Genomic DNA, 25,824 nt, shown 5'->3' with positions numbered 1-25,824 from the left:
ATAATCCTCAGTCAACAGTTATTACAAGCAATATTTAATGTTGTCATATCATACAAGTATGTTAAAATTAAGTTTGTAAAAGTCCATAACCAGGACAGAATATGAAATGTCACATAAAACTAATTAAACTTAATAATCTTAATTGAACTCTCTTAGTCTCTTTTTCCCCATCCATCAAATAGAGTTTAGATGAGATTATTTGAGATAGACCCTTTTCTGACTTAATGAGGAAGGGGGGTAATCAGTGAATGACAATGTGATTAGAGGTGGATCCTGAAAAATGAGGATCAGGGAAGGGCGGAGGCCCAGACAGGACGCCCAGGCAGAAAGTGCAGCTGAAATCCACATGATTCATTGCTTGGTCGAGTGATAGAGATAAAATGAAAATTAAAACTCTACCTGCTCCATCCAGTAAAGCTTTCATTTAGAATGGGAGGGCAGATAAAGCGCTTCTCAGATAAGGTCAAGTTCAAGGAGTTCATTATTACCAAGCCCTTATTACATGAAATGTTAAAGGGACTTAGCTAAGAAAAAGAAGATAAAAAATATGAACAGTGAAAGGACAGCAAACTCACAGTTATTAACAACCACACCTAAAACAAAAGCAAACTAAGCGGACAGCTAGATCAGGAACGGAGCCACAGAAATGGAGATCACATGGAGGGTTAGCAACAGGGGAGTGGGAGGAGGAGAGGTGGGGGCAGGTACAGAGAATAAGTAGCATAGATGGTCTGGAGAAAATAGGGGGAGGGCAAGAGTAGTGTGGGAAATGTGGAAGCTAAAGAACTTACTACACATGGACATGAACTAAAGGGCAGGGGGAATGTGGGTGGGAGGGGTGTGCAGGGTGGAGGGGAAATGGGACAACTGTAATTGCATAATCAATATAATATATTAATAAAAAACCTCTCTTCAGAGTCTTCTCTTTTAGCCACTAGCCAAATGTGGTTATTAAATTTTAATGTTAAATAATTTAAATTGAATAAAATTAGAAATTCATTTCCTCAGTCTTACTAGACATATTTCAAGTGCTCATAGCTAGATGGGGCTATCACATTAGACTGGCCAAATAACAAAATATTTACACCATGACTGAGAGTTCTTTAGAAATCATTTTACAATACATAATTACCTTTGCTAAAGAAAATGAGAATATGGGCAAAGAACTTGAACAAACACTTCTCCAAGGAGGACATACAGAGGATCTAGAGACACATGAAAAGATGCTCAATATCACTAGCCATCAGAGAGATGCAAATTAAAACCACAATGAGATACCACTTTACACCAGTCAGGATGGCCATCATAAACAAAGCAACAAACAACAAGTGTGGGAGAGGTTGTGGCGAAAAGGGGACCCTAGTTCACTGTTGGTGGGATTGCAGACTGGTACAACCATTATGGAAAACAGTATCGAATTTTCTCAGAAAAATAAAAATGAATATGCCTTTTGACCCAGCAATTCCACTGCTAGGAGTACATCCTAAGAACCCTGAAACACCAATCCAAAAGAACCTATGCACCCCAATGTTCATAGCAGCACAATTTACAATAGCCAAGAGCTGGAAGCAAACTAGGTACCCATCAGCAAATGAATGGATCAAAAAACTATGATACATTTACGTAATGGAATTCTTTGCAGCAGAAAGAAAGAAGGAGCTCCTACCCTTTGCAACAGCATGGATGGAACTGGAAAGCATTATGCTGAGTGAAATAAGCCAGGCGGTAAAAGACAAATACCATATGATCTCACCTTTAACAGGAACCTAAACAACAAAACAAACAAGCAAGCAAAATATAACCAAAGACACTGAAATAGAGAACAGGCTGACAGTGACCAGAGGGGAGAGGGGAGGGAATTTCAGGGGAAAGGGGGAAGGATTTACAGGAACTAGTATAAAGGACACATGGACAACAACTAAGGGGGGTAGAAATGGGAGGGAGGTGGGGAGCACTGGGGGGGCTGGGAAAGGAGTAAAAGACAGAAAACTGTACTTGAACAATAATTAAATTTAAAAATTTTTTTTAAATTTAAAAACCAGAAAATGAGAATAACATCTCCCTCTATTCTCCACGCATGCAGAGTAGAAAATCATCAACCCAACAGGAGACAAAGAAGAAAAAAATTATGCAGAAAGGCCTATTTGTTAAAATGAAATTTAGCTACAACACACATACTACATGTACTGATTTTAAATAAAGTTTTGTGTGTGTGCCCCTGTTACTCACATAGATGGCCAGGACGGATATGATTAGTCAGTTCACTGCTATCGTGAGAGACCATTCGACTCACCACTCCGCTGTCCCTGGGGTGGGATCCTCACCTTGCAGCCTAAGGAGGCAGTCGAACACCGGGCACCAGAAGGCTGGGAGGGATGGAGACAAAGAAGAGACATCACCAACTGTCTCGCAGTGTAGACTCTGGAGGCTGGAATGCACTATACCCCATGCGCCAAAATTGAGTCCCGAACTCCCACGGAATGGCCAGGCTGGCCAGGCCCTCTGGTGCTTATTGTGGTCAGCCACGCGCCCATCTAGGAAGTCGGGTCCTTCAGAGGAAATGAAGCACAGATACTGAGGAGTACTGCGACAGAGTACATGCAAAATGTTTTGTTTAAAGCTAAGCTATACCGATAGTTACAATAAATATCAATGCAATAACTTTTATATGAAAAGATAAAAATTGTGACTGTATTTTCATCTATCTTTAAGGTCCTTGCAAAAATATTACATATATATATATATGAATCCTATATAAATAAACATAGAGAAAGGTAGAAAATAAAAGAGTAGGAAAAGTATATTGTGTGTATCATAATTAAACATATTCTAGTAATACTAAAATTAGGTGAAATGTCATGAAAGGCACTAATGGGGATGCAAGGGACATGAGCTCCCCCAGGAAAGAGAAAAACTGCAGGCTGCATATGCACCTCCTGTCATGGCCTCAAAATACATAAAGCAAAAAAAAAAAAAAAAGAAAGAATTGTTCATGGAAACTGATAATTGCACAGCAATAATGGGTAATTCTGAGATGATGATAACAGAAACCTATTAAATGAAATAAAAGATTTGGTCAAAAGTAAGTATTTGCTCTATAGAAATCCTGCATACAAGACACAAAACATTAATTCTTTTTGTTACGTTTTTATGTTCAAGCAATTTCGCACTTACGGAAGTATTGCAGGAAGAGCATGACTTCCATATACCCTTCAGGAAGCTTCCTTTTGTGTTAACATTTTGCACAAATGCGGTATAATTATTGAAATTAAGAAATTAGCATTAGTGCAGCACAACTAAACACTTGGATCTCACCCATTTCGTGGGGTTGTTCTTCTGCGGTTGTTCAGTGTAGGGTCCAACCCAGGACCCTACACAGATGCAGCCACCATGGCTCCTTGGTTAGCGCCAAGGTGTGACAGTTTCTAGGTCTTTCCTTGTCTGTCATGAACACACGCTTTGGAGAGTACTGGTCAGTTCTGCAAAACGTCTTGCAAGTTGCATTTGCCGGATGCTTCCTCATGATTAGATAGAGTTTACGCATTTTGACATGGAGGCCTCATGACGCTGAGCCCCTGCCCGAGATGCGACCGGGATGCACACACACGTCGGTCATAGCGTCACGCACAGCACCCACAACTGAACCAAAAGAGAACAGAGGCACCGGCGTGGGAAGGACCCAGAAACAGGAGGACGGAAAATAAAGGCAAGTTGAACGATAGTCACAGTCAGCAGGCTGTTTGTGCAGAGGCTGAAAATACACAAACCACCACACAGAGTTCGTGGGCTGTCCCGGGCCGTGATGGTGGACACGCACCCCTGGCTCGGGCAGACCCTCTCCCCAACAGGTGTGAGTGCAGGGGAAGGAGGTGGCGAGGGAGGCTGGCCACGCGTGGAAATTCTTCCTTTTATTTTCTTTTTAAAATCTTATCAAAATGTTAAAGTGTTTACAAAGATCAGTGGTGCTTTCTTATGCAATGACTATGTTTTTTCCATACTTTTCTATGTGTTTGAAAAAAAAAACCCTGATAAAAAGGGAGGCTTTAGGATGTTCATCGACTAAAGAATGGTCATTGAACCGGAGCAGACGTACTTCATAGGAAACACCGGTGTGGGACAAAAGGCTTATGTCAGAAACAAAATAAATTAAAAAGTTATAGCAAGCACAGCACGACTTTCCGCCTGTGTATTTACCTATAAAACACCGCCTTCGATTAATCAGGAAGAATGCAGAGCTACCTTTAATAACCAGTCAGCAAAAAGAGGAGATAAAGTGATTTCTGTTGTGTGGTCAGGAAATCAATTTCCTATCAAAAACTAAAAAAAAAACCCTTGTCCCAAACTAAAACGACCGGGACAAAATATGGCTGATGGCCTAATGAATCTAACAGCAACGATTAGAAAGAGATGGCTTTCAAACTTATAGATGACCAACGTTATAGATGATGAAGTAAAGTTATGTTTAGGTAGAAGACACAGACTTTACTTTTTTAAAAGTGAAAACAAAGTTAAAATTGAGTTCTATTGTTAGGAGCATATTTTAAATAAATAATCTTAAATCATTTAAATAGCTCATCACAATGATTTACCAAAGTCATTTATTTCACAGGTAACCATAATTATTTTCCCTTGACTTCCCGTCACACATTCGAATAAGTTCTGATATGAGCAAGAGCAAACATTTCATCTAGTGATAAAATTGTGTGCACCCTGTTGCCATTTTGCATAGTGAACACCCATTTGTAAACAAAATGGAGATACATGATGATCGCCAAAGAGCAGAGCTTCACCTGGACGGAGATTCATCATTTTTTAATGCGGCACAGCTTGATGCTTCAAGATCCTCAAGCGCCCTGAAAGGTTCTTGCCTGAGATTGATGACCAAAACAATTACTGAAACTTAATAATAGCATCAGCAACTGCAGGTTGGTACTGCACAAAACAGAAACATTACTTTCGTTATTGCCCACGCTTATTTTGGAGCACCTTATATCAATATTTTGACCAGAGAAAATATTAGAGAAAGCTGCAATCTTACATTATTCTATATTAGTAATCATGGCGTATTTTGGTATGATATTTGCAAGCTACCATATCAAAAATAATTCACTTGCATTTACACCTAGAAATGAGATTACTGGATCAATGGTAGTTCTACTTTAATCTTTTGAGAGACCTTCATACTATTTTCTATACCAGCTGCACCATTTTATACACCCACCAACAGTGCACAGGGGTTCCAACTTATTCCCATCCTCAAACTGACAAAATCTTCAAGAGGAATCCGCACCCCATGTCCACTACAGCACTGTGCACCCAGCTGTGGTATGGAAACAGCCTGAGATCCATGAACAAGTGCATGGAAAGAGAAATGTGGGCCATACATACAGTGGAACATTACTTAGTCTTAAACGAAGAAGAAACTCCTGCAATATGCGACAATCTGGATGACCCTGCAGGACGATAAGTGAGCCGTCACTGAAGAACTACTGCTTGATTCTAGCTACATGAGGGACCCCAAGGAGTCAAAGTCACAGGAGGGGAGAGTAGAATGGTGGTTGCCAGGTGCTGGGGGGAGGGGGAAGGGGGAGGTATTCCACAATTACAAAGTTTCACTTATACAAGGTGAGTGAGCTCTAGAGACCTGCTGCACAGCACAGTGTAATTGCAGTTAATGATACTGTATCAGGCACTTAAAATCTGGTTAAGAGAGTAGCTCTCCTGGTCAATGTTCTTACCACAATGTTTGAGAATTTAATTTAGTTTTGAATCAACTGTAAAGTGGTGTGTAGCAACCTATGAATGTGTTTATCAAGACCGTATTCCACTGGTTGCATGACACATGGGAAACCTAGAATGCAAATAGCATGATCCTGGTCACATGTGTATCTAATGTCAAACACGCCCCCAGAAGCCCATGGTGTATGTTGTGTATGCACCCTGTGGCATGCATCTGAGAATTAAATGTGTCAAAGAAGATGACTTCCTCGTTCTCCTTGTCCCCACCCTCTCCAAATGCTTTATTTCTTATTATTGATTTGAGAGTTTGATGAAAATGTATTTTGCTGGAAAGTGCCTCTTGTTGGACTGAAGAAGGGTTGCCCGTGTCTATGATATAGCCAATTTCAGTAACTTCACTGGGAAATATTAAAAATCACGGTGTGAGCACTGCGCACCAAGCATTACGAGGTAAAACGACAACTTCTGTGCTGTTCTGAAAAGCAGGCAGCTTGTACGTGTAAGCACCGTGGCTCACTCACACTCATTTCACAACTTCTTAGGGCTCTTGGCATGTATGTGAAATTCAAGAATACGGCAGAATTAAATACAAACCAGTGAGTGATTCTTTTCATTTACATTTCCTTGCGGGCAACCGGCCATTAAAAAGGTTGTTTCTTTACTCGTGAATTAATGGTGGAAGGATAAGCATTGCAAAGCACCGCAGACGACCAGCACTGGGAAGGCGGTGAAGGCAGAGACACTTGCCAGCTCCTGATAGGGCTCAGGAGAAATCCCTCACCAGATGTTTCCCTGAGCAAATATATACTTTGCCTGCTCTGATGATGACGGTCTTGAGAATTCGTGATGTGATTCCACATTCAGCTACTCTTCAGCAGGATCATAAAAATATGATTCTTGCAAAGAGTAGATCCTCCATTTTCCCCTCCTAAGAACCAATATAAAACATATTTACGGGGCTCAGCCCCATATGGTGAAGCAGAGGTCCAACTGCACTGTTCACTACGCTCAAATCAACATGGTGTCAGCATTTTGTTACAAACGAAAGGAGGCAAAGTGTCGTTTTGTTTTGCGTTATTTCATTTGGTTCATTTTGTAGGCTTCCTTCAGCCCGGTGCCTGCTGGCTGCAATACTCTGGTCTGACCTTCCATTTGCCCCCCACTAAGAATTTCAGATGACTTGCTCTCAGCTGAAGAAGGATCTGTGCCCGGTTTCAATGAGCTCTGTTTGAAAGCCAGGAGATTGCCCCTGACAGACGGTTCATCTTTTCAGGTGCATGTCTGATCGTGATAATATTCAGAAGACTTCGTTCTGGAATGAGCACCGATAGGAAAACGTCGGTGGCCCGCAACAGCAATGAAACAAAGCAGCCAGACAGCAGGGTGGTCCCCGTTCATCTCTGTGCTTTGACTGACGTGTATTTGTGCAAGTTAAAGACCTGGCTATCTTCTGTGTTTCTTTGTAAAAATCTTTCATTTTCCAGTTTTTATTTTAATTGGGTAAGAAATCCCAAAATATGCACTTAACCAGCTGTGTGGCTTTGAGCTGTTGATTTCACTCAAGCCCACATCCCTGGGTGCTGAATGTGGACAAACCTACTTCACTCAAGGATCACGGGATGGTCCCCGCCAGTGGTGAGCACGGTGCTGGCCCATGACCGACCACCATTCCTGGTCACTCCACGCTCACCCAGGGTGGCACCCTAGTTACCCCAGACCCTCCCCCACTCCCAAGTTGCCGGAAACAACCAGCAGGTGATTAACTTCGTACCCAAGGCCATCTTTAAAAAGAGATTCGAAACTTTCTTCTAAATTCTAATACAAGCCGCAAATTAACCAAACCAGACTGCTGTAGAATTAATAAATTATTCTCCAGGCTCCACAAAAGGAGGGTTTTCATATCTGCTTTATTAACATACTGCCTCGTACCCGGCACAGAACACCTGCTTCATAAACTATTACTTGGGAGCTATTGAACACTAATGATATTATGTGTTCAATACTTAACACATAAGTGTACATATGTGTTCAGTACACACTACTTAAGTGGAAATAACTCGTTTCTGAAGCGGTGGCTGGGAAGTGAGAAACGCAACCTGGCTGTGGTATCATCCCAACAGCTTTTCTGTGAAGCCAGTATGGGAACTAATATGGACTCACCCACTCAACAAGAGGCTGAGCTACAGCCAGAAGATGGACCGGGTTGCTCGCAAGGTGCGCTAGTGGCCACAGGCACCCGAAAGGGCAGGGAACCCCACAGAAAGCTGGGGTCAGGTTTAGCACACCTCCCTACACCTCCTCATCACTGCTGGCAAGCATTACTTACTACTGAACGCCTCTTACTGGGGCATCGCCCTTGTCCCACTGCCCCAACCACATCCGCGGAGTTTCCAGTGCTCATGGAGCGCCTCTAATCCAACTCCAAGGGAAAGAGCAATAGCATCTGTCCATGATTAAGAGACACAGAAAACAGACTGACAGCTGTCAGGAGGGAAGGGGTGGAGGGCTGGGGGAAAAGCGGATAGGGACTAAGGGAAAAAAAAAACCTCACAGACACAGACAACAGCATGGTGACGACCGGCGGGGAAGGGGGATAAATGGTGGTGGAAGGAGACTTGACTTGGGGTGGCGAACACACAACACAACATACAGATGATATTAATAGAATTGTGCACCTGAAACTTGTATAATTTCATCAACCAATGCCACCCTAATACACATGATAAAAGTTAAGAATAATAAAAAATGAAAGGTGCTTGAATTTAAAAAATAAATAATATAAAATAAGTGCCCTCTGGCTGATATGATTTCCCACTCATGTTTTGACCATTATGCATATTTAGGTCACCTTCAAATATGAACGAACAGTCTCCTGTACAATTCGGTGAGAGTCCCGTGGTAATGAGGCTGGATCAAAACTATCAGCGGCAAATTGACAAAAAGGGCATCTTTTTTGTCCCGGAATAGAATCACTAGCACCCATTCGAGGCTGCATTCACTGGCTTCTTTTCATTTGCATCCTCACCTTTGACGGCAGGCAGACTCAGTGATACAGACATTACAAACTGGCAGGAACACTTTATCATCATCCTATGAGTTTTTCCGTCTGTCCTGATAGGCAACAACGTCCATTCACTTCTTTGGAGGATTTCCCTGTCACCCAGAGAAAATTCCCTCACTAACTGAAACACTCCGGGCCTTTGAAAGCCGCTAGAATCATTGACTGACTCTGCACTTAGCCCTTTCTCTTGCTGTCTCACCTGTCACCTCTGTGTTCTCCGCAGTGGCTCATTGTTTTACTAAGGAGTCCAAAAGTGTATCAGAACAACCGGTTCCTCGCCTTCCTCCTGCCGCCTGACAGGTTGCAATTTTGCTGTTGGCCTCCGGGGGGCGCTCCTGGACCGCGAGCGCGTCCTGGTTGTTTGGAGCTGACTGAGCTCCAGCCAATCTCCACGCAGCCCAGGAAGAGACTCTGTTGCAGCAGCGGTGCCTGCTTTTAGCCAGGGCCACAGGCCACGATTTTCACTCCTGGTTCCAAAAGACAACGTGTTTATGTGGGTGAGATTCAGACATCGAGCACCCTAGAGGTAGCTGAGTTCTTTTTCTAGGGGGTGGTTTTTCAAAGGGTAAGGAGTATCAGGGCAAACCTGTGAGTCTTAGCAGTCCTTGATTACACAGGCCAAATAAGCATTCTTTTTACTAAATTCCACTAAAATGCTGGCATTTTTTGCCTTTAATTCATTACATTTAAAATACGGATGAAAAAGGAAACCTGTATCAGTTTAATTCTATTATAGAATTATGTATTAATAACTGTAATAGTTTAGATTATAATTATATAATGCTTACATTATAATTCTATATGGCTGAATTGGAACTCCTTACAAAAAATATTGTCTAAATATATAAATATACTAATACCATTTAACATGTACATAACCTACAATAAGCACTGTATAGCTTTGCAAAAGTATCTTTTAATAACTTTTAGCAAAAAGACTGTGAATCTCTAGTATCTCTGCCACATACCTTCTCCCCTAATTCCTAGTCACGTGCACAGATTTTCTAAATGTTCTTTTTATAGGCCTCATATTTATTTATGTTAAAACATACCTTAACCCCAAAACAGTTTTAAATATGGCTTCTATTCAAAAGCAGTTTTCCAAATGCTACCTATGAGCAAGAGAACCTGATAAAATAACACAGAAAACATCTACCTCAAGGAAAAAAATATTCCATCAAAAACAAGCTATGCATCATCATGACTATTGTTATAAAAGTTCCCCCCTGACCCCCTCCCTTACAGGCTCACAGAACACCCTCTGTGTTCCCTCAGGGCCCTTGTTACACCTGTAATTTTTGATGGTGTCTTTCAATCCCACTGAAGTCGGAGAAGGGACCATAGACTACTACTTAACAACATGGTTCCGGAGGAATGCCAAATTAGGTCTATGATCCCAGCTTGCCAATCACTCGGCCTGGAGGCCTTTGTTTCTCATCTGTGAAATGTGATAAAGATTAAGGTCACAGTGATTATTGTTTAAGGGCTTGTATGGGCTTTTCTTATTTACTATATATCCAGTGCCTACTAGATAATAAGCCCTCAGAAAGTGTTCACTATTGGGATTAGTGAATGAAAATCCTCCTTGTCCTCATTAAAAAACAAAAACAGAAACAAAAAAACCCCGCTTTATACCAAATGAAGGAACTCTCCCAGCTTGCTGGGGCGTGGGTCTTCCTGTTCCCAGGTACTTTGGAATAGGAGTAAGGGCCAGGGCTGCATGGGACAGGCCTTTGAAGTCACTTTCCATTCTGCTGCTTCTGCTATCCTACAGAATTTAGAACAAATCCAGTGTCTGTGAAAGTAATGAACCCTGATATTTGCTTAATCCATTTATTCATCCAGTACTTTTTTTAGCACCAGCCATATTCCAGGCGTTATTCCAATGATCATGGGTGGAGAAGAAAACAACACAAATAAATCGTTGTCCTTGATGGACCATGCCCACTGTCACAAGGGAAACCTCTTATCTTCAAGTCTTAGTGCATTTCTAAAGTAAATGCGATGAAATATCTCGAACCCCCACCCACTCCCCTGGAAAACTGCAGACCTGTTCACTCAAGGTTCTCTAAGCAGCTGGGGGGTTTCGGAATGGATCTGGGGTCTAGAAATGCAGCCATAGAGAATCTAAATGAACAGAGCATTTCCCCAAGTATACCTGGGAGTGGTGGGTGTGAGTCAAAATTCACGATCCCCGGGCAAATGTGCGTGAGGAACGATGGTCAAAGAAAATCTGTTCAATTTATTGTTACTGTGGCTTTTCCTGCTCTGTTCTGCTTCACTCATCTGTTAAGTGTGAGACTTTTTCACGAGTGTATTTGCTTGATTACCAGTTCAGGCCTTTCCCACTGCGGACACTTGGACAACTTACTAAACCTTGCTATGCTTCAGTTTCCACAGCTGTAAAATGGGGGTAATCACAGTTATTACTCCACAAAATTAATGAGGATTAAATGAATCAATATGTGTAATTTGTACAGTTCAGAACTTGACACATGGTAAGGACTCCAAGTTAATTTTATTATTGTTATTCTTGTTATATACCTCCCGATGAACCAAGAAAGTCTTTATTCTAGTCATTGATTTCTACAGAACACACGTGGGAGATTTTGAACTTCATCAGGACATTAAATGTGCTGAAAATGCCAATTAAGTTATTCTGGCAACTTCAAAAAGAGCCCTGGGTCAACAGGCAGTCAAATCAGCCTTTGCAAGAAAGGCAGTTGGATAAGAATCAGACGTCTGTGCTGTAGGGGGACACTGAGGGCCCCTCCAGTGACAGGAAAATCCTGTCCCCACCAAGACAAGCTCAATGACATGTGCTCGATGTGGCAAATGGGGGCACGGGAAGGCTATATTTAGAGTCAGGAGCTCTACTCTTACTAATAAGATCTCTTAGGTTTTCTCCAAAAGTTGAGAACATAAAAAACGAAAAGTGAAGATAGACTCTTACCAGAGTGAATGTTGTTTAACCAAAAACTGTGTTCCATATATGCTTGATAAATTTACAATTAATGTGCTACATTTCAATACCATATAAGGCAATTGTTCTTTTGTCCTTTCCAAATAAGTTGCTTTAAGTTATTTACCCCAAATTACCATCCTATCAATTTAAAGGTCCAAAGAACTACTAAATATCATGAAACAAACAATCTTGCAGATACAAAAGATGCAAATTTCAGGTCTTTCACCTTCTCATTTTCTCCACCAAATCACTAAAGTGGGCTGACCGCCAGGGCTCATGGGGAAAAGGTCAAGGTCAATAGAAGGCAGATGAGGAGTCAGGAATTCACAGACATGGGCACACTGGTGATCGAGGAAAGAGAAGTAAAAACTGGAAAATGGGAGAGGAGGAGACTTGGATATGCGTGTTCATGGGGTTTAGACCGCAGGTGCCCAATGTAGTTCGCACCTGGTTGGACCAGTTTTCCAGCCTGGCACTACCTGGATCCTGTGAGATCACCAAAGTTGGCTGGTGAACTTGAGCTTGGACTCCCCTGACGTTGAGGTACCTCAGTCACATCTCGGTAGTTCACATGCAAGAATGAAGCACATCCTCTGTGGCTGAGAAAGACGCCAAAGGACTCCGATTTCTCTCTCCTGCTCTGACACACCCTTTGCCTTTATTATAGCTGATGTGAGCGTGGGCTGTGGAGACTCATTGCCCTCCAATCAGCTATGCCGTCCGATGTATTCACTGCGCTGTGTTAGCTGATGCACTTCTTCTCACTACTGGTTTGAAGAGCCAACTCCGATGCTTAGTTCTACAGGTCCTCTGTCACTCCAGAAATGCGATTTATAGTTATATATTCTATAGGTCAAACACCTACTGCAGCAGGTGAAATCAAATACCCGGGGATCCTATTCATATTTTTGTGATATCGTCAGTAACTTCTTTTCAGTAAATTAGAAAATACCATGTGAAATAATGTCTTAAACATGTACCGTACGTCTATTAACTTTATGTCTTCCGAAGATGAGGCTCCATGGTTCAGCAAGATGTACAGAAGATGTCTAGCACATCTTCCAGATGCTGGATGAGAAGTGAAAACCTTTTTCCCCTGCAGCACCGGTGGTATCTGTCACCCTAACGACAGCCACTGGCATCCGAGCAGGCACTTTCCACGTGAATGGGAAGGGTCTGCCCGGTAGATGACCTCGCAGTGCTGACCAGGTGACCCCAGAGTGACTGGGTACAGGTGACGTTCCTGGGAGAGGCTGGAATTGCAGTCAGGTCAGGAGGTGAGTCCTGGTTTGCTGATGTGGGGCTTGGCTCCAGTGACTCCATTTTGAGCCTGTTGTTTTTTTGTTTTGTTTTGTTCTTAAACAGTACGACATAAATAAATGCAAAGAGGACAGGGGCTCTTCCTTTAGAAGAAAGCTAAGAATTCATTGGTAATTCCAAGTAATACTGGAGTTGGAAAAGTTACCATTTTTCCATCATTATAGTGAATATTAGTTTGGGCAAAAACCATCCATGGAGGCTAAGACTAGGGGGGTAAATTTCAATAAGAAGCAAAATGTTTGAATGACCTTGGGTTGTCCTTCTACAGATCGTTTAATGAGTACAAGCTGAAAGACAGTAACTATTCAGTGGAGAAATCAGACAACACCTAGGACAGGTGATAAAGATGCAAAAGGTCATTGCCAGCCTCCTGATTTGACACCCGAGAAGGGCAGCAAGTTACAATTACACCCTCAATGCTGTAGTCTGGCTGGGAGTGTGAGGAGCTGGCAAAATAGCTCAAAATGGGGACCATTTGATCCCGTTTTTGAAAGGGGGATGGAGAGGACCATATTCTGTATAAATGCTAATGCCACAGAAGAAAAAGAAGTGTTCCCAATCAAATGGGACTACGAAGCCATGACAGTGAAGTACAATGTCTACCCTAGACTGCACACATACCAGAGAACAATTTCAATAACGACCTCATTGTGGACAAAATCAGGATTTGGATAACAGACAAAACAGAACTGTGGGATTAGCGGTGCCCTTAGCGAAGACGGCAACTAACACACGGCTGCTACGTGAACATGCATGTTTTTCTCTTTGGAAATAGCTGTTTGGTGGCACAAATCTCGCCCCCAAGTGTCGAGACAGAGTCCAAACGATACAGCAACGTACAGTGAATGACCTGGGTCAAGGGCATGCTGTTTGTTGTTCTATTTAGTTCTGCACATTTGCTGAGAGCTACTCCTTCCCATAATGAAAGCATTTTAAGCAAAAAAAAACCCAAAAAACAAAGACACTGAAATAAGGGATAGTGACCAGAAGGGAGAAGGAAGGGAAGTTAAATTTGGAGAACATAGGAAGGACACAGGAGGGGGAGGAAAGGGGGGGGGGGGGGGGCGGGGGGGGGGGGGGGAAAAAAAGAAAAAATGTTGAAAAATAACTAAATAAAATTAAAAAAAAAATTTTAACTATGATTTTAGTAAATGCTACATGCAGCACCTGGAAAGATGCGCCAAGGCTGCTCCCAGGAGCCCAGGGAGAAGGCAGGGGTGGTCTCCCTGATGTCAGAGAGGGTGCTCAGACCCCAGAGTAGAAAAGTCTACACAGCAGCCCTCCCCTCCTACAAACAGGGGCTCAGCATTACAGAAGCAGCCAGCAGGGGCAGAAGGATAATCCGAATACTTTACCCCAGAGGAATCTCTAGTCGCTAATTAGTCACTGGCATCTCTGCGACTGAAATAGGTGGGCAGACATGTAGCGCCCGAGGGGATCGGAATAAACAAAGGAAACTCCAGTGTTGTAAGCAGAAGCCTGACTTGACATTGGGAAGGACCAAGGACCACTTCCTCTAGGTCTTCAACATAAGTCACTTCTCGAGACCGAGAGTCCCTCACACAGTCAGACCCTTTCCTGGAAGGACCTTGTGACGTCGCTGAGTTTCCCTCCCCTCCAGTCGTTCCCTAGCAGACGAGCTGTGGGACTGGAAAATCCCTGAGCTGAGCCAATCCACGGCATCATAAGGGCCCCAGTACACTGCACCTCTGTCTTCTCTGCCCAAGATCAGGTTCGTTTAGACAAAAAGAAAATGTTTGTTATTAATACTAATAAATCTGTTGGAGGATTTTTGTCAGCCAGGCAAGCAGGTTAGGTGATACACGGATCAGCTCAGGTCCCTAACTGTGGACAAACTCAGGTCCCTGTTTTGGACAACATCACCGCCACTCTCACGAGTGCCTTACCTGCCTTACGACACTGGCGTGGCCTGATTAACCGCCTGCGGGCAGCTGTGAATGACTTCGGCTGTCCGAAAGTTTGAGACTACATTGAATTGACCATGTTATGGCCTGCTTGGCCATTTGACCCTTTGTCTGTGAGCCACAGGGTGCGCAAATTGTCCAGAGGTGGCATTTTAACCACTTGAATAATTTGCTGAATTTAAAAAAAGTGGACAAGGTATAGAATTGCTATTAAGGCAATAAATAAGCAACACTTACCTACGGACGGTTCCAAATTCCGTTGCATTTTCAGAACAGGGAATATCTGAGGAGCTAGGAGTCATGTCAGAGATATGAAGGGATTACTGATAATGCAATTTTTCAGCCTAACAGCTGCGCAGAGAAGTTTCCATAATGATTGCCTTTAATTACGTAAAGAGCGGGACAGTCTCTTTCAATTCATCTCAATAATGAAGCCTTGATTCTGAAGATAATCCTGGCCTTTCTCTGTCAAGGCCGGCAAGCAAGTAACAGTGAATTCGATTTCTACTCTTAGCTATTTTTAGAGGATAAAAGGAGTACTTTTTCACATATGTTATGAAGATGAAAATATTACCTTAGGGCATATTTTCTTTAATGTTCTCTCTCTCTCTCTCTCTCTCTCTATATATATATATATATATATGTATATACACACACGCACACAGATGTACAAAAAGAAAAATAATTAGCCCCTGAGTGTCATTTCCTTAGTTAACTGTAACACCATTCAACGCAAGTTAAATAATATGAAAGAAAATCTTTTTTAAAAGTTTGTCATATTTTCTAGGGCCCTTGCCTATTTGTAAAGACTTAGCAACGGCTCTGCAAGCTTCTGCCTTGTCTCTGCTTTATTCATGGGCAGATCACTGGTTCCATAAAAATAATTAGGGAGCCCAGCTCGGGCATGAAGACCGGAGCCTGGAGGTTAATTAAAACAGAACGAACACTGCACATATGTGAACCACCAACAAAGTCAGACAGGCAGGTACACGGAGTTCTGTCATCTCTGGAGACTATAAGTGGGAAAAATAGCAGCGTAAAGGAATGGGGGACCTTCCCGCTTAGACTTTTTACCACAGGCTCCCATTGGCACAGGTATCTGACACCTCACGGTGACAGGAGTTGTGGCTGTTTACCACGCCGATTCCCGGATGGCATTCAGACATTTCCACCATACTTTCACATATTTCTAACAGGCAGTGAAGACCTTTTCCTACATGTTTTTAAACAGAAGTTGATGGAAAGATATTTAAGGTTCACTGATTTCAGTGAAAATGTCAGATGCGAGGCAGCTTAATTAGTTGGCTACTTCCGACAAAAATAACGCTGAAAAGCCATTCAAAACGATGGCGGCAATAACAACAAAACCAAAAACAAACAAAAAATAATCCATCAGAATTAGGAGACTTGCGTTCAGAGACAAAAATCTATTTCTTCACAGGAAAGTGATTTGAACAGGCCTCTTAAAGTTTCTGAGTCTCTATTTTTTAAAAATATGAACTGGATATAAAAAGCAGTGCTTTAGTGATTTTATGGAGTTTTTATGAGGGTAAAATAGGGAATATGGATGCACATGATTCTGTAAAGCATTATAGAAAATGCGACCCTTTATTCATTAGAGAGAGGAGTTTTCTACTTTTAATTTGTTGTATGAAGGCAGCTTGATGTGGGGCAAGGAGTTGTCTCTTCAGAAATTCAGGGAGTGTGGACCCTTGCTGGGTAGTTACCAGTTCTCAAGAATAGACAGAAATAAAATAGTGCATGAAATCCCCTAGGCTAACCACTAAATGAAGGTAATACACATCAGAGATGGAGAAGTATATGGAATATCCACCCAAAGTGCTTTTTGTGCCCAATGTACATAGGTGAGAGAAAAATGTCATCTCAATCAGAAAATTACTTGAAAGGTTTCAAAAAACCAGTCGAACAAAATGAATATTGGTTTGTAGCTAGAGTCCACAGAAATCTGAAAAGTATTATTCTGCACTTATGAGACCTGAGGAGTTTCCTGTGGGATCTCAAAATAAAGAAAGAAGTAGAGTAAAATAATATCACAATGACACTGTATTTTTATTCATGCTGAAACAAGGAATGTGGGAGTTCTTAATGAAATTCAAGAGCATGAAGCTTGAAGCACCAATTTGTAAAGCTTTATTGAGAGGTCAAAGGCAATTTCCTCTTAATTCCAAGTCCAATACATTCTGAATAATATCTAGTTAAATGTAGAATATGCATTCTATGTCCGCACAGGACATGAACACAAACACACACAAACACACACACTTGCCTCTTAATCAGATAGGAGACTGAAATTGACTTGTTATGGTTAGATTCCACCCTGCTCTCCAAGTGGCTACTTCTCATACAAGCTTAAGCCTGAGTGGTTATTTCCATGATTATGCAATGCCAGGTTACATTAATTCCTGTCAAGGAATTTCAGTCATGACTCCAAGTGTCTGAGAAAGCTCCTCATTTCCAACAAGCTTTTAATCACTGAGTCCAGCTCACGATTAGAACAGATCTAAAACCCGAATGCCTCAGTTAGGATATTTTCACCAAAGCAGCAGAATACACAATTCATACCAGCCTAAAGCATAAAGCCACATAATGACAGAAATGAAGCTGGGTGGTTCTGAGGTCAGCCCAGCGGCCTAACAGCCATAGAATGTTAGGTCGGTATGACTATGAATTGTTGGCACCTGCCTTCATGGTCAAAGATGACTGCCAAAGGCCCCAAAACATGTCAGCACGTAACGAGGTCCAAGGGCAGAAAGAAAGGAGGGGGAGCAAACACGTATAATCCTCTCTGTGTTTGCTTTTAACAGATGCCTTCCCAGGTATCCCCCTGGACGTTTGCCCCCCTGTTTCATCTTCAGGATTGAGCCACTCGTCTACCCAGATGGATCAGCAGTAAAGATGAGTGGGACTTACCAGGACTGGCTTTGGCCTGCCACATGTCACCCCTAGAGGCAGGCACCACGTAAACCAAACCAAACGGGCGTCCTGTTCATAAAAGAGAAGGAGACGGACTCTGCGTGGGCAGCTCTGAGGGTTCACACCCTGGCTGGTCTCGCTGCACAGGGCAGCCTGAGTTCTGACTGAAGTGCATATGAATTGTCACTGCTGGAATTTTCCATGCAGTATTTTCAGATGCAGTGGTCTGTGGGCAACTGAAACTGTGGAAGGCAAAATCACAGATAATGGGGACTAGTGTGTAAAACTAGCCACATACTTAAACATGGAAATGGGCCTGCGAACATTTTTCCGTAAAGGGCCAGATGGTAAATATTTTAGGCTGTGTGGCCCGTATATTTTTCTGTCACACTCTTCTTTGTTATGTTGACAGCCCTTTAAAAATGTAAAAAACGTTCTTAGCTTGCAGCCATACAAACATATATCAATGCAAAATTCGACCCTCATGGGTCGGCCCCTGGACATGACGTGTATCATTCAGTTGCCTTTCATTCACTTGGTTAACAAAACTTTATTGAGTGTTTCATAACTGGCTAAGTGTGGACGGTACAGCCATGTGTTATACATAATATATTCCCTAGAAAAGCTCATACTCAGAATAAACAAATTCCATATTTAAGCCCACCCTTCATTTCCCTACAGTGAATATTCTGAAAGGATTTTCTTTATAACTAAGAATACAGATATAGATTCAAACCATCACAAAGTTACATGTAAACTTACTGATTTCACCTGGGAAAAATCACGGTTTCCAAGGAATTACACATATTTGGGGCATTTATGTCCTACCTACAAGGAATATAGGAAAGATGCAAAGCAGGTGAAGGACAGCAGAACACACCTTCCTAAAATGTGCTGCGTTGACATATGGATTGTTTTGAGGCCTGGGCACTGGAAAACCAGCAAACACAGGGCGAGGCTTTCTCAGAACCCCCTTACCTGCCTCAAGACAAACCCCCCACAAGAGACCAATTGTCACAAATCAGTTTCCAGAGTCGTACCAACCAGGGAAATTTGATTCATCACAGGAAAGGAGACCAGAATCGGACACCACACTCAAGACACACTTTATCGCCAACTCTCATACCTTCCATCGACATGTTCTATTAAGTCCCATTCATGTTTCCTAAAAATCATTGCCTCCCTCCCAGGATGCTAGATTCCCCACCCCTTTCCCCATTAACATATATTTAAGCCTGAATTCTAAGCCATCTCTTTGAGCTATTCATTTTTCTCAGCACATACCCCAGGTATACAGGAGGCATTTGACTCTTGTTAATCTGTCTTTAACACAGGTTTCCCAGCTAAGAATTCAGGAGGGTAGAGGGAAAATTATTTTTCTTCCTCTACATAGTCAATGCAGCATAGAAATGTCATAAAATATTGATGCAGTTCCTGGTCCTGGTGCTAAATTCCTATTCATTTCCTCTCTAAAAAATACATATGTTCATATACATGTATATGCATTAAAGCCTAACACGGGGGTGTCAAATTCATTTTACTGGGGGTCACATCAGCTTCACAGTTGCCTTCAAGGGGACGAATGTAATTTCAACTCCTTGACAGTGAAGGAATAGTTACATTTAGACAGTCCTAAAATTATATCAGGCTTTTGAAGGCAACTGCGAGGCTGGTGTGGCCCCCTGTGAAAATGAGTTTGACCCCCCTGGCCTCTGGCCTAACAGCTCAAGTTTAGAAAGCACAGAGTTAACATTTTTAATAAGAATGACTGTCAAAACAAAATAATCCATAAGAGGAATGTAATAAAAGCCAAGACTTGTCACTGTAAGTAAATGTAATCCAATTCTTCATGTCAGAGATTAACATCTTATTGCCAAGATTTCAGTATTTTTAAAGGGATTCCTTGAAGACACTGGAAAACAGAGCCGCTCTGGGAGCCAAAGAAAACGTTCCATGAGTCAATCTGACGGGGTCAGTTTGACGAGTATTTTTTTCCTGATTTTCAAAGTCTCTGCTGGAATATCCTGGAGTACCTGCTTATATGTAAGAGACACCCTCAGCTCACCACCTTGAAGCCGTCACGGGATCATTCGATCACTTGTTTTCTTTCTTTCCCATGGAGACTGAAAAGCACACTAAGCAGTCCTTCTAAGCAAAACCAAACCACACAAACAAGCACCAGGCATTTTGGAAAGAGAATACAACCATCCTTCAGAAAACTGAAATTGCATTTGGAGGCTGCCTGTTCTGTCTGCAAAACGAAGTCAACCAATTTGCTGTTCTCTTAGAAATGGTTTCCCTCTGATAAACGTGCCCAGCAGAACTCCCTGCAGAGAGCCCCTGACACACGCAGGCCAGCGGCACCTAACGCTCTCCAGATGCACCTGAAAAGTGTGTGGCAAGTTTGTCCATCAACCTTCCTGGTGCTTTTGTGCTGAGAAAGTTTAAGGCTGTTTTATGATTCTGAGCCTCATAAAAGCGCTAGAGATGAAGTATGAAGTATTCATAATACAATCTCCTACAAAGAACATGGCTTCTCAGGGTCAGCTCTAAATACTGTGCCGCTTTAATGATTTGCCAGTGGAATTGGCCGAGAGTAATTGAAAAGATAATGTGAGCCTGGAGATCTGTTTAAGTCTTGGCACTATCACTTCTCATTTCTGTGACCTTGTAAAACATTCCTTAATTAGCCTGTCTGACCCTGCCTTTCCTCATCTGTCTAATGGGGGTACTGTGACGGACATCAAACGTGACAAGGCTTTCATTCACTCCCCTCTCCAGTGGGTCTGTATTGAGTCCGGCTCTCACCTCCGGCCTGGCGACACAGTGGTGGGGGGGTTGGCGAGGGGGAGACAGGCCTAGTCCTGCCTCGCACAGCAGAAGTGTTGGGAAGCTGGGGAGTAATGGAGGCGTCCTGGTTACTGTCCTAACAAGAAGGGTGCTGTGAGCTGGGGCATGGAACAATAAGCAATCCTTCTTCTGATAATAAATAACAAAAACCATTACTCGACACTGAGTTGATTTAAAGAGAAATGTTTATGCAGACAGGATTAAAGTTTTTCTTTATTATCTGGAGGCCACTCGGAGAAAGCCTATTTCTCAGAGGTACTGGAGAACCTGACTTGGTTCCTCCTGCTAACCTGGTTAGTCCTTCCCATTCAGGGTTCCTGGCTGTGTCCCTGGGAACACACAGCAAAGACCCCGGTCTTACTGGCAGTGACGTTCAAATGCGGTTTAAAAAGCCCAGTCCATTTATGCCTCCAGGTTGGACTGCTGGTGGATTATCGAAAGCTCAAGGAAACAGTTTAACAAAACTCAGTAATCACAGGCCAAATACAGTTTTTAAAATATTTCTAGCAAAAACATAAAAGAAGGCTGCCCATCTTCTAAAAGCATGACAGAGTGAAGATACGCTTAAGTCCTAATGGGTATCTTATAAACTATACAAATACAGAATCTATTGTCAAAACTGAAACTGATGCTTTGAAAAGGATCACAGAATTTCAGAGCTGAATTTAATCTTAATGGTAACTTTTAGAAAAGGAAATAAAAGAAAGGACAAGTAAAATTTTTGCACATGGGTGCACACAGCTTTTCAATAGCAAGCTTTGGACCTGAACATGAACACAGGTTAATCCATGTGTTCCTCCTATGAAAGGTTTCACTTACTTCATAAGTAATACAATACAGAAAGATGAAAACAGTGAGTGCAATGGTATGCCTGACTGAAGAACATCATCAGTAGGGAGGAATCATGATAAAGTAGTATTTTATTTGTATGACATCATTCATTCATTCATGCATTCATTCCTTAATTTGATAATTTTTCTGGACAACTACTTAGTTGTCACCTCAGAACATGCAAATAAATAAGACACACCCCTGCCATCTGGAAATCATTCTGTGGAAGGCGACAGGCGACACTCAGGGCACTGGGAAGCCCGGCCTCCCTGTAAGTGCCCTAGAGAAAGGCCAGCCGAGGTCAGCTGGGAGCACCGTTGGAGCGCCGGGGATGCCAGGCTAGGTTCGCGTGGGCTGCAGGAAGTGCCAATCCGCTCAAGGCTGCAAGCCTCAATTTCCTGCTCTTCTAAAAGGTGGGTATACAGAATCAAAGAGTGTTGGGAACCTTACACCTGGCTTCTAGCTAAAAACATTGCATTGATTACAGGAACCTGTGCGCTCCACAAAGCCAATCGGCTACAGGTACATGAGGTGTGCATGCGCTCCCCAAGCCAATCGGCTACAGGCACATGAGGTGTCCACGAGTACCAGTTGCACCCAAGTAATCAATAAGCGGGCCCTTCTTTGTCTCAAGCTAGCCAATAGCAAGCAACCTAATCTCCTTCCTCTCCCTCCCCCCCCCTATATATATACCCAGTTCGGAAAAATAAAGTTTGCAGCTTGATCAGAATCTTTTGTCTTGCTGCCATTCTTCGCGCCTCCTGTCCCATCCCCCTTCATCCGTTACAGGTATATCGGCTGACCCCGTTGACTGCCTCGCGGGCCGAGGCAAAGAGAGTGCACCCTGACAACACTATGAACAAAATCCTCACACTCATCCTAGACAAAGAAGTCCCCCCAGGACACAAACCCAGATAGAAGGTGATCAGTGAGTGCCAGGAGCCCCACGCGCGCCGACTTACCCAGCGCATCTTACCAGCTTTCCTGTGCTGAGCGGACTGCCCTTCTTTGACGCCTCCCCCACTGCCTCACTGTTAATCTGCGAATTTTTTGATCCACGCATAGTATTATGGTGGTTGTTTTATTTTACCACTAAAAACTACTTACTAATTATTCGTATTCTCCCATGCTCCCCCTTCACTGAATCCTCACAGCTCTACCGGGGGGGAAAACTTTTTATCTTCTGTTAGAGGGTGTAGAGAGGTTAAGAAATTAGCTCAAAGTCCCAGGCTTATACACGAGGGTCCAACCTCATGCATAAGAGTCCAACCCTCAGGGGTCTGCCTCCAGAGACCCTATCCGCCTCATTGAGAGGTGGGTACACCAAGGACCACGAGCCAAACCCTGCCCACGGCCTATTTCTGCACCGCTCACACGCTGAGAATCCCTTTTACATTTTTTAAATATATTTTATTGATTATGCCGTTACAGTTGTACTATTTCCCCCCTTCATTTCCCTCCACCCTGCACACCCCTCCCCCACGATTCCCTTCCTTTAGTTCACGTCCATGTGTCACAAGTTCTTTAGATTCTATAGTTCCCAAACTTCTCCTGCCCTCCCCCCTGTCTATTTTACATTTTTAAGTGGTTGGAACTACACACCTCAACTACTATTATCCTACACTAATGGTTGGAAATTGGCTTTTAGTGCCTACTTGATAATGCTTCTTAATGAATTCAACCTAAAATTACCAGGCAAAAGAGTGCTCGAGTGCAAAACGCACTGCTGTGAATTCATTTCTATGACAACTAAGGCTATTTGAAACAAAGTGATGTAAAGTTTCTCTGTACATGTCATATACTATTAAAAGGAAAAACAAAAAACAAGGTCTTCATCCCCACCCAAAGGTGAGGTAGATACAGTTTCCAAGGTCAAAGTGGTAGTTGAGACAGCACTTTCCAGGCCTTAACCAAAGTGCAAGGGGAAAAAAATAACTCCATATTTCAAAATCCAATTAACCATGCAATTGATGAGCTCCCACATAATCTCTTTGAAAGTTACTAATATGCAATATAATGACATGTTAAAATCAACTATCAAGAGAAAACTAGAATAGAATTATAGATGCCTTCCAATCAATGATATGCCCAGTTAAAACCACATGGTCCTATACTGACTAGTACGTGGCAATAGCTCTCTGTGTGAAAAGATGAAATTCTTAAAATCTCCTTTTGGATCAACAGTAACCAATGATTATACAATTGATTTTGGTGATAGTGAAAACTGAGTTTGAATCTCAATGAAACAAAATGTTATCCATCCACAAGAGACTCCCTTTCTTCTCATGAGTAGACCTATATTTTTAAAAAATAAATTTAATCATCTTCATTGTATTTGGAATTTCATCAGCAAAAAAAAGTGTGTAAATTGGTTCTCTCTCTTGCCGTATAAATACCTACATGAGAGCCTCAATTTTGCCCCACCGCCTGCAAAGCCTAAAATATTCACCATCAGACTCTCCTTTAAAGTTGCACACCCCTAGTCGAACTCCAATACACCTTTGTTTCATATAATTTCTCTTCCAAAGTTGTCTGCTGCTGAATAGCTTTACCTAGACAGCGATTCCCTACCCCACTTCACTTACTTCCAAAGGCTTTAGGTAAAAATTTGGGGGTACTCAAAATTGCTTTTTATGAACTTTTTTCTAAAACCCCTCCACCTGTGGCTGACCCATATGTCCTCCCACCCCTGACCCAGACAGCCTCTCCGGTTCCCAGCATTTTCACTGGCCGCCTCCTCCCCACCAAGGGGAGCCTTTCTTGGGGTGTCCCATTTCCCCATCTCTTTTCCTAACTGTTACAATCTGAACTTGGGGGGGCTTGGCTGTCCTTGAGTCCATAACTTACTGAGCAGGAAGGGTCTTGGACCCACAGGAAGAGGGGTCTTGCTCCCCCAGCTGTTCTAAATGCTGAAGGAAACTCTCAGGCTGCATGAGCGAATCCATCAATATTGCACTGTACAACCTTCAAAACTGAAGAAACAACTATTCATGAGCGAGTGAGCCATGAACAAGTACATGCCAAGGTTTGAGGAGGGGAGTCTTGGAGGGAGCAGTTGAATGGCAGGGGTGGGGTCCCCAGGAGAAGGGAGGGTGTGGGGGCTAATTCTCTCTGAAGGACTTCTGAGGCATCTCCACTCAGGCGAGGTGACCTGCACTGGTCACCTGGTACATGATTGGGAGAATACAGAAGAAATTCATGGGACAGGGCAGGCCAGGAATGTCTGATTACAGAAATTGATGCCAAGTGCAAAACTAATCTCATCTTTCTAGAGGTGCTTTTCTTTTAAGTGGGAAATATTTATGACAATAGGTGTGCACCTGGGAGTCCATATGAGGGACCTATTCCTAAACAGGGCTCCAGTCACTTGAGCATGTCTGGCTTCATCAGAGTGTGGCCCTTTGCCATGGCCACCACTGGACAGGTCCCATCCTAGTCTGTGGGGAGACTGGGGAGACTGTCTTTTTTTTTTTTCCAAAAAGCCACTGGGGGATTAAAGAGTCAGAATGTGAAAGGAGTGGGAATTTTAATTGCCATTAAGTGTTTAAATGTAGTAAAATGTGAAGTAGTGACTAGATGTTCATATTAATGGAGAAACAGTACAAAAATAAATAAGCCTAAATCACAGAATTGACATAAAATGGAACAAATAAACCATCCTAATGCCAGGGCAAGGATTTCCAAAATTTCAAAGTGATGCAGATTGATCGTCTTAATTCAACTGTGTTGATTCATAGACTGTCTTCTCTGCAGCTTCCGTTATCCTGTGACTTACACACGGGGGGGACTGAAACTCAAAGCACATGGCATAATGCAGTTTCCAGTGACGTGCTTTATTGATTTCCCTCCATGATCAGAATCAATGGCTCATGGAAGAAGTATGCTTTATTCCAGAATCTCCTAAATGCTCAGGGGCAGATTTACATGCTTATCCCCAACTCTGAGCCCCTCCTTTCTTCTGTCCTCTTGTGACTCTACTGGTTTCCTCCCCAAACCCACCCCCTGTGTCCCTGTATGTCCTACACCCTTGCTCACCTTAGCTCCGCAGGCCTGGGTCACAGTGTGCCCCTCATCTGAACACGGGCAGGGTGAACACCTAAGGCTAACTTGTCCAGTCTCAACTCAGCCCTTTACTGTAGATAATTCTGTTTGCCAGTTTCCACTCAAATATGTATAACTTGTGTCATGATTCTTTGATA

The 25,824-nt window shown here is 42.7% G+C and overlaps 1 protein-coding gene across 1 annotated transcript in view; it reads right to left on the bottom strand.

The window, feature by feature from the left end:
- VEGFC (vascular endothelial growth factor C) overlaps positions 1 to 25,824 on the bottom strand; it is a 353,484-nt gene that overhangs the window by 310,252 nt on the left and 17,408 nt on the right. The window contains exon 2 of the mRNA XM_053659877.1: positions 2,230 to 2,366. The gene's annotated coding sequence lies outside the window, so the exon portion shown is untranslated. The remainder of the gene's footprint in view (positions 1 to 2,229; positions 2,367 to 25,824) is intronic.

The sequence above is a fragment of the Artibeus jamaicensis genome, unplaced genomic scaffold, assembly GCF_021234435.1.
Source record: "Artibeus jamaicensis isolate MK-2021 breed Jamaican fruit bat unplaced genomic scaffold, CSHL_Jam_final scaffold_833, whole genome shotgun sequence".
NCBI classification, from domain to species: Eukaryota; Metazoa; Chordata; class Mammalia; order Chiroptera; family Phyllostomidae; genus Artibeus; species Artibeus jamaicensis.
This window is presented reverse-complemented; position numbering and strand designations above follow the sequence as displayed.